Source organism: Acipenser ruthenus, chromosome 3 (assembly GCF_902713425.1).
Source record: "Acipenser ruthenus chromosome 3, fAciRut3.2 maternal haplotype, whole genome shotgun sequence".
In the NCBI taxonomy this organism is placed as follows: domain Eukaryota; kingdom Metazoa; phylum Chordata; class Actinopteri; order Acipenseriformes; family Acipenseridae; genus Acipenser; species Acipenser ruthenus.
The window spans coordinates 25,065,312-25,073,196 of NC_081191.1; the positions used below are offsets into that span (position 1 = coordinate 25,065,312).

At 35.6% G+C, this 7,885-nt stretch overlaps 1 long non-coding RNA gene across 1 annotated transcript; it reads left to right on the plus strand.

The window, feature by feature from the left end:
* Positions 1–857: 857 nt before the first annotated feature.
* On the plus strand, positions 858–2,354 carry LOC117394486 (uncharacterized). The gene is made up of 4 exons (XR_009315219.1): positions 858–1,008; positions 1,342–1,485; positions 1,903–2,116; positions 2,213–2,354. It is a non-coding gene; the product is annotated as an uncharacterized LOC117394486 (long non-coding RNA).
* Positions 2,355–7,885: the final 5,531 nt, after the last annotated feature.

Sequence of the window (7,885 nt, forward strand, 5' to 3'; positions counted from 1 at the left end):
AGAACAAAAGCCACAACACCACCTTGCATTGTACAGCACCTTTCAAACAATGGCTCCAGGCCTTGTACATTTGTCAGGAAGAGTGTGGTGCAATATTGTCTTTTCCACTTCTGTCTAACTATACCATGGATACAAGATACAAGATACATACAGATGCACTTAACCATAGTATTCCGGATACCCTTACAGTTGTACTTTATTTATCCTCAGTTATCCAATGGTGAGATGCTCCAGCTACCCCCATTTGTGGTAGGCACACTTGGGAAGGACCTGAACAAGCTCACAGTTTGTATTTATGGACATGCTGATGTACAGCCTGCCAAGAAAGGAGGATGGTGGGCTACAGAGCCATACATACTCACAGAGATGAATGGTCAGAATTTACTTCATCGTATCAAATTCTGTATCATTTTACAGCCATTTGTTCAGCTTTTTTCTTATAGAAACCCTTGCAGTAAGTATTTCAGTTTGTTTTATTAGTCCAATACAGTAGTTATACTACAGAATAAAATACATTGTTGGTAGAGAGTGCTTCTCTGTTTACTCCAGATGTCAGTTATTAACACAAACCGAAATTACTTTCAGAGAAAAGATACAGGTTTTTAATTGAAAGTGAATATTCTGAAAGTTGGGGAATGTTTTATTTACTCAAATAAACTTTCTTGCTCCTTGAATCCTGCTTGATATGGTAATTCCTGAGACCAAAATGGGGATTACCTTTTTTCTAAATCCAGTTTCTGTTTGCTGACAATTATTTACAGGAAATATGTACACATCTCAAATTTGCCCTTAAAAATAGATAAAATTGTATTTTACAAGTGTATGTGGATCTTAAATTATATCCTTCATTATACACTTTAGGCTTGGATAAGATTGTGAAATAAACAAACAACACATTTTTTGCATGATTTTTTAAGGTAACGTATGGACGTAGAGCATCTGATGACAAAGGATCCATATTGGCCTGGATGAATACCATTGAAGCATTTCAAGCCCTGAAACAGGCAGGTACTAGTAATATGACACACACACACACACACACACACACACACACACACACACACACACACACACACACACACACCCTTTTCAGTGTAAAAAGAGTTTATGTTTTATTTATTTGTTTGCTTTGTTTTCATCAATGTTAATTAAAAAAAAATCCAAGTAGGTAAAAAAAAACACCTTTCTTCTAGAAAAACATGATTAAAACAAGAATTGATTAGTTTTGTAATTACATCGTTATATTACATTTATTTTACTTTATATAATTATTGTTGTTTTTTTTCCTTTTTGAAATGGTTTGCCTTATAAACAGCAGTTCTGGTTCTCTATTTCCTGTAGGATATCCCAGTAAACCTGAAGTTCATCTTCGAAGGCGTGGAGGAAATTGGAAAGAAAAGAACGACACATTTTTTGCAGATATGGACTACATAGTGATCTCTGACAGTACTTGGCTCAGCAGGAAACCTGCCCTCACTTATGGAGGTATACTTTACTACTGCATCCATATGATGTGGTTCATGTAATCTGCCTGCAGTAGAATCCTTCTGTCTAATTCAACCAATAACCAATACAGCAGTTCAGCTTCATGTTCACAAAGCCAATTCAATAACTAATTTGATTTCCTTTAGACTGGTGTACTCAACACATTCCTGAGGGCCTGTCCTACAGGCCCTCATTCCAATCAGGTCCTACATTAGTGAATTGACTTCAGAGGTTTTATTACAACTATTTAGGATCTGGTTGGAACAAAGATATTTATTACTATGGCCTCCAGAGTTGAGAGTTCGGTACTACTGCTATAGAGTATTTCCAATCCAAATCATGCCGTGCTCTCTGGAAGAAAACTTGCTTCCTTCTGCTCTGACAATGTTCCCCAACTCTGAGGATTGGTTTTTCCAGCAGGACAGTGCTCCATGCCACACAGCCAGGTCAATCAAGGTGTGGATGGAGGACCACCAGATCAAGACCCTGTCATGGCCAGCCCAATCTCCAGACCTTGAACCCCATAGAAAACCTCTGGAATGTGATCAAGATGAAGATGGATGGTCACAAGCCATCAAACAAAGCCGAGCTGCTTGAATTTTTAATTTGCCACTTTGTCACATAACCTAGTGTAAGTACCAATAAATATCAGCTACTTGCTATTGAGGTTTACAACTTCATTAGCTAAATGAATCCTCCTGACAGTACTGTGCTTTATGACTTTCAGGCAGCCTTGTAGACTCCGCTGGTCATATTCTGATCTCTGGTATTAATGAAGCAGTTCCTCCTCTCACTGAAGAGGAGAGGAAGCTGTATGAGGTGAGTGAGTTTGACCCAGAGACTTTCAAGAATCATGTTGGAAACTTCTTCAGGAGAACAAGGTTTATTTGCTTTTGCCCATTATATTGTTTCTGAGAACTGTTGTGCAGTCATAAAAGTTTATACATGGACATCTCCATAAACTGCCATACTTTTAACAGTTGCCATAGTTGCAGAGGGGGAGAAATTAGAATAGTGATTATTTCTAAAAAAAAAAAAAACATTACTTAGTAACCCTGGTAAATAATGATCTAAGCAAAAACAATGATAATAAATTATACAAAATGCATATGAAATTAAGTAATACTTGAAGCAGCATATCTAAACTATATAATATATTTGAAAGAATTAAGCAGATGAGGTAGCTTTTTCATTTTGGGAACTTTGAGGTTTGAAGTATTTGTATTGTGTGTATTTAAGAAGAACATACTACTTCATCGCTTTCTCAGACACTGGCTCCAAAACCATTATCCCTGAAAATTCTCCATCGAGTTCCTAACATGGATGCTCCAGCAGTAGAAAAACAGGTACTCTTGTTTTGGTGCTGCTATTATTCATTATTATTATTATTATTATTATTCTTATAAGGTAGATCTTTTTACTGTAGAACCAGTTTTAGTCAGTATGGTAATGGAGCCTATTTGTCCAATAATAATTATAATTATTATTATTATTATTATTATTATTATTATTATTATTATTATTATTATTATTATTAATAATAATAATAATAATAATAATAATATTTTAAAGATAGCACAGATGCACATTTTCACACTGAAATAACAATAATAAAAAAAACATTTAAATTAATTTCGACTTCCTAAAACAAAATTCTCTCAGAAAATGAGCATTTGCATTGGCACTTCAAAATAAGGCCCTACAAATAATCAAATCATTAAGTTCATACATAAAACTGCATAGCTCACATTGAGCGACATCAACAAATGATGGAATCACAGCCTTATTATGCATTATTATTTCCTAATAATGAGAATTGTACATATGTGCATGTTTTTGTAATTATTTATTTGATGCTAATTTGAGGTTTCCTGATAGGGAAGTGAAAGAAAAATGTAACCCTTTACAGCAAGATCTCTAACAATGCATTGCTTCTGTACAGTATACCAAATCAGATTTTGTTCTTGCTCGTCATTGTTTTAGGTTTCCGAATATCTAAACCAGGTCTTTACTCAGCTGATAGTGAAATGACAGTGACTAGATTTCTGGATCTAAACCATGGTTAGCTAATATCAATGATCCTCAATACAAAGCTGGAAGAAGAACAGTAAACAGAAGTTTGTTTCAGTCATTTTTTTACCTTGTGATCCAGCTGCTTATAAGTAGGGTCATGGGCTTTGGTTTCAGGTTGTTTTGTGAAACTTATACTTATGGTAGAACGTTGGTTACAGTGATGACTATATGGAACCTTATTACTCTGGTAATAATTTAACTCTGAAAGTTTTAGAGATATTTTTCTTGGTACTCCTAGATGCTATTTGGTATGTTGTTATCATAGTTGTGCTTGATAAGTAGAGCAACATTGTGTTTTTATCATTGTTACTGGCAGTGATTGGAGTGGAACCTGACCTAACTTGAGTGGGAGGGACTATTCCAGTTGCCAGAAACTTCCAGGAAGTGACAGGAAAGAGTGTGATGCTGCTGCCCATTGGAGGAGAAGATGATGGAGAGCACACTCAGAATGAGAAGCTCAGCAGCCAAAAAACATTGCTCCTTTCCTTCAGAAAATTATAAATCAACTTTGAAAGGGTGGAAACATAAAATACAACAATTCTACATTTACATGTTTTCATCTTTTAAAGCAGTGGATTACAATGTCATTTTTCCTGAGCAAATAATTGTCACAAAAAAGCGTAACAGACAAAATGTTAGTAAGGGCTATAAAAACATTTCAGTCCCATCAAATATATATTTTAATAACAGCTCTATTACAACTTTCTTGTGGATTCTTTCCATGCTTTCCATTTTTCTATGTTGTGTGTTATTTTGTGCAGTAAATGTATGGTTATTATCCCGTTTGAAAATAGCACCATTAATGAAAACTCAAATACATTTTAGAACAAAAACAATGTGGACCTTACTTGCTATGCTTCTACTCCAGTGGGAAGTTGGCTGTTCAAATTGTTAATTTCTTTTTAGTAGAAAGAGTGGGTACACTTGGGTCATAGCTTACAATCTCCAGAGCTGCACTCACATAGCTATAGAACGTCTTCAAATATAAGATTCAAATTGACTGATTATTTTTGAAGAAAATTCCAGAACCATGGCAATTTAAAAAAAAGAATGGACCGACAGAGTTTTAATGATATTTAAAAGCATATAGAAAAAATAGCTAAACTACCATAATAATTGGTGTACAGTAACACTTTCTGAGCATTGGCTTTTTTCCCATTGGACACAATTTTCTGCCACCCAGTGGGCAAAACCAATATTGCATTTACTAATACACCAAGCAGTGCAGGGATGGAAAACAGTCGTGTTTCACTTCACTGTAAATCAAGCATTTAAGAATGAAACCTAAAATGCAACAGAATAGAAAGACATTATGTAATTTAAATACTTTACCCTATAATATTTATCGTGGCTAGACTTGTGTTTTGTGTGCGTCTAAAGTATAGTCTAAAACAATTATAGTGAACACAGATTATTTTATCTGAAAGAAAAACACAAGTTATCAAAAGTGCCAAGGTATTTAAAGTGGCGATATCAAAAACACAAGACAAGTTTCAAGAAACCATTGGGGCAACCTTGCCTAGCACAAAGCAAATAGGCACAAATGTAAAACCGATGAGGGCCAAGGTTGCACCCATTGTTTCTTCTAACTTGTATCAAAAACACAAGCTAAGTTAGAAGAAACAATTGGGGCAACCTTGGCCTGCACCAAGCAAATAGGCACAACTGTACAAATGGTGGGGGTCAAGGTTGCCCCAATTGTTTCTACTAACTTGGCTTGTGTTTTTCAGGCACAATAAAAGCGGTCAAACTTGCATCAAATTATTTCTCTTACTGTATGACGTATTGACTTTTTCTTGTACATTTCACCTAAAGTGTTGGGAACTACAAATTAAAGTGAAATGGTGCTTTTGGCTGATTTACCTTTGCTGCGCCAATACCCTGAAAACACGTAAACTATCCTTGCTGATTGCTAATAACTTGGCGCAAGGAACAACTGTTCATCTCAACATTTGCTTTAACAGGTGAACACACACCTTTTTCTCTTTATAGGGCTTGTCTAATTAAGTTCAGGTATTAATAAGCCCACAGTAGAATGTGGAATGATTCAAACTGCACTGCAATGGGACTATTTTTCCAATCCTGTCAAAATTATAAATGCTCGAACATTAGCCAGTGTTTTGAAGTATAAGTAGGTCATAAATGGTCCGTGGTCAAATCTTCCCTCTACCATCTTCGAAACATCTCCAAAAGTCTGTCCCTACCTTTCCCTGCCGGATGCCGAGATACTTTGTCATGCAATTGTTTCCTCTCGACTCGACGACTGCAACTCTATATGGTGGTCTCCCAGCACACAACCGACTGCAGCTAGTTCAGAATGCCGCCTCCAGGATCCTTACCAGATGTAAAAAACGTGAACACATCACCCCCCGTTTTGCCCAGCTGCACTGGCTACCTGTAAAGTTCAGGATTATTTTCAAAACTGTCCTGCTCACCTACAATGCCCTTCATCACACAGGTCCCGAGTACCTCCTCAACTTGCTATGTCCCTGCCCGCAAGCTGAGGTCCTCTGACTCTGGCCTGCTTGTTATTCCCAAGCAAAAGTGCACCACGCTTGGAGAACGCTCGTTTAGCTTCATGGCCCTGACTCTTTGGAACTCTCTCCCAGCTTTGGTGCGTGATGCTCCCACTGTCGCTCTCTTTAAATAAGCTCTCAAGACCCACCTGTTCTCTCTTGCTTTCCATGCTCCTTATCCTGATATCTGCTATTAGCTGCTGTGTTGTTGCTACTATTTCATGTATTATGCTATTATAATGTATTATGCATTTTTCACTGTATTTAATGTATTATGCATTTTTTTTTTACTGTATATCATGTATTATGCATTTCTCTGTATTTAAAGTATTATGGATTTTCTTGTTGTTACTGCATCTTGTAAAGCGCTTTGTGATGGTGGTCCACAATGAAAGGCGCTATATAAAATAAAGATTGATTGATTGATTGATAAATTACAACCCAAACTCTGGATTAGCTCTGGAAAAGAGAAACATATTAAAGGGACCTTTATACCATTTACATTTTCAAAATATTTTTGAATGTCTTACCTGTTTTAGATCCAATTATCATACCTCACAAGTCTCCCGATTTGGTTTTTACATCATAATCAATATGTTACCCACACCAAAATATATTCTGCACAATGAATTTGTGATTATTCACTGCTAAATGTAGTGGGGGTCATGCAGCTATTCCGGCTTTATCTTTTCCCGCAGGAGTTGTGCCGGACTGAGGAACTGCTTGGCTAAGGAGAAGTTACCTACAGAGCAGCAAATAATAATAAAAAAGTAATAATAAAGTCCTTTCAGACTTGCTTGAGGTGTTCTGTGTTTTTAGGAGCAGTTGTGTTATATCATATATCAGTATTATATTACAGGTTTCTTCTTCCTTTTTAATGGACCAACACAGCTGTCAAATAAAAATATAAAGACCTGTTTTTTTTGCTACTGCCATATCACTGTAACGGGTTATCTTGATGTTTCATGATTAACAGCTTTGAAAACAACTTTACCAAAAAACTACAAGGATTATGCTAGGATCAAGCAAGACCATGAAATAAAGCTTAAAGTAAGAACTATGGAAGCATGATACAATGACAATGAAGGATGCAATGCATACCTTGCACAATGCTTGCATATTCTTTGCAGTCATAATTTGATCATTGCATCATCCAAGCATAACCATCCCTCCTTATCCTTGTACATTCTTTGCTTTGCATTTATGTTCTTTCATTTCTTGCTTAATCCTTGTGTTTTCTAGGTATAGGTACTACTATGCAACATTATCAGGGGTCCCTTTCTTAGTGTACTGAATATATTTTGTATTATTTGCTTGTTTAGTGATTTAATCAATGGAGTGGAAATTACGAGTTAAAGTATAAACTTTAAGGGAACAAAAAATCTTGCTAGAAATTCTACTTTTTTTTAATCCTTAGCTATAATTGTAATAATATAAATAGTTACATCTATAACTCTTGAATGTTAAGTTAAAGACTAATATTTATATACGATGTGTTTGTATATTGGAATTAGTTTGTTTATGCACATTTTTGTTTCTTTGAAAAAAAAACAACTGGTGCATATTGTTCCACTCTACAATATACGGTATTATATTTATTGACTAAACTACCGTTTTAAAATGTTTTCAATTTTTAAGTTCTACTGAAAAGTTAGTATACATCTGTAGCTTTGCTGGTCTGCTATTTTGAGCGGAGTTGTCTTTGTATTTACCCTGATGAGAATTCATTCCCAGACCTAAAGGGTCACATTTGATAAAATACGTAAAAACAACCTCTCTGGCTATACAGTAACGTTTCCACCCCCCTAACA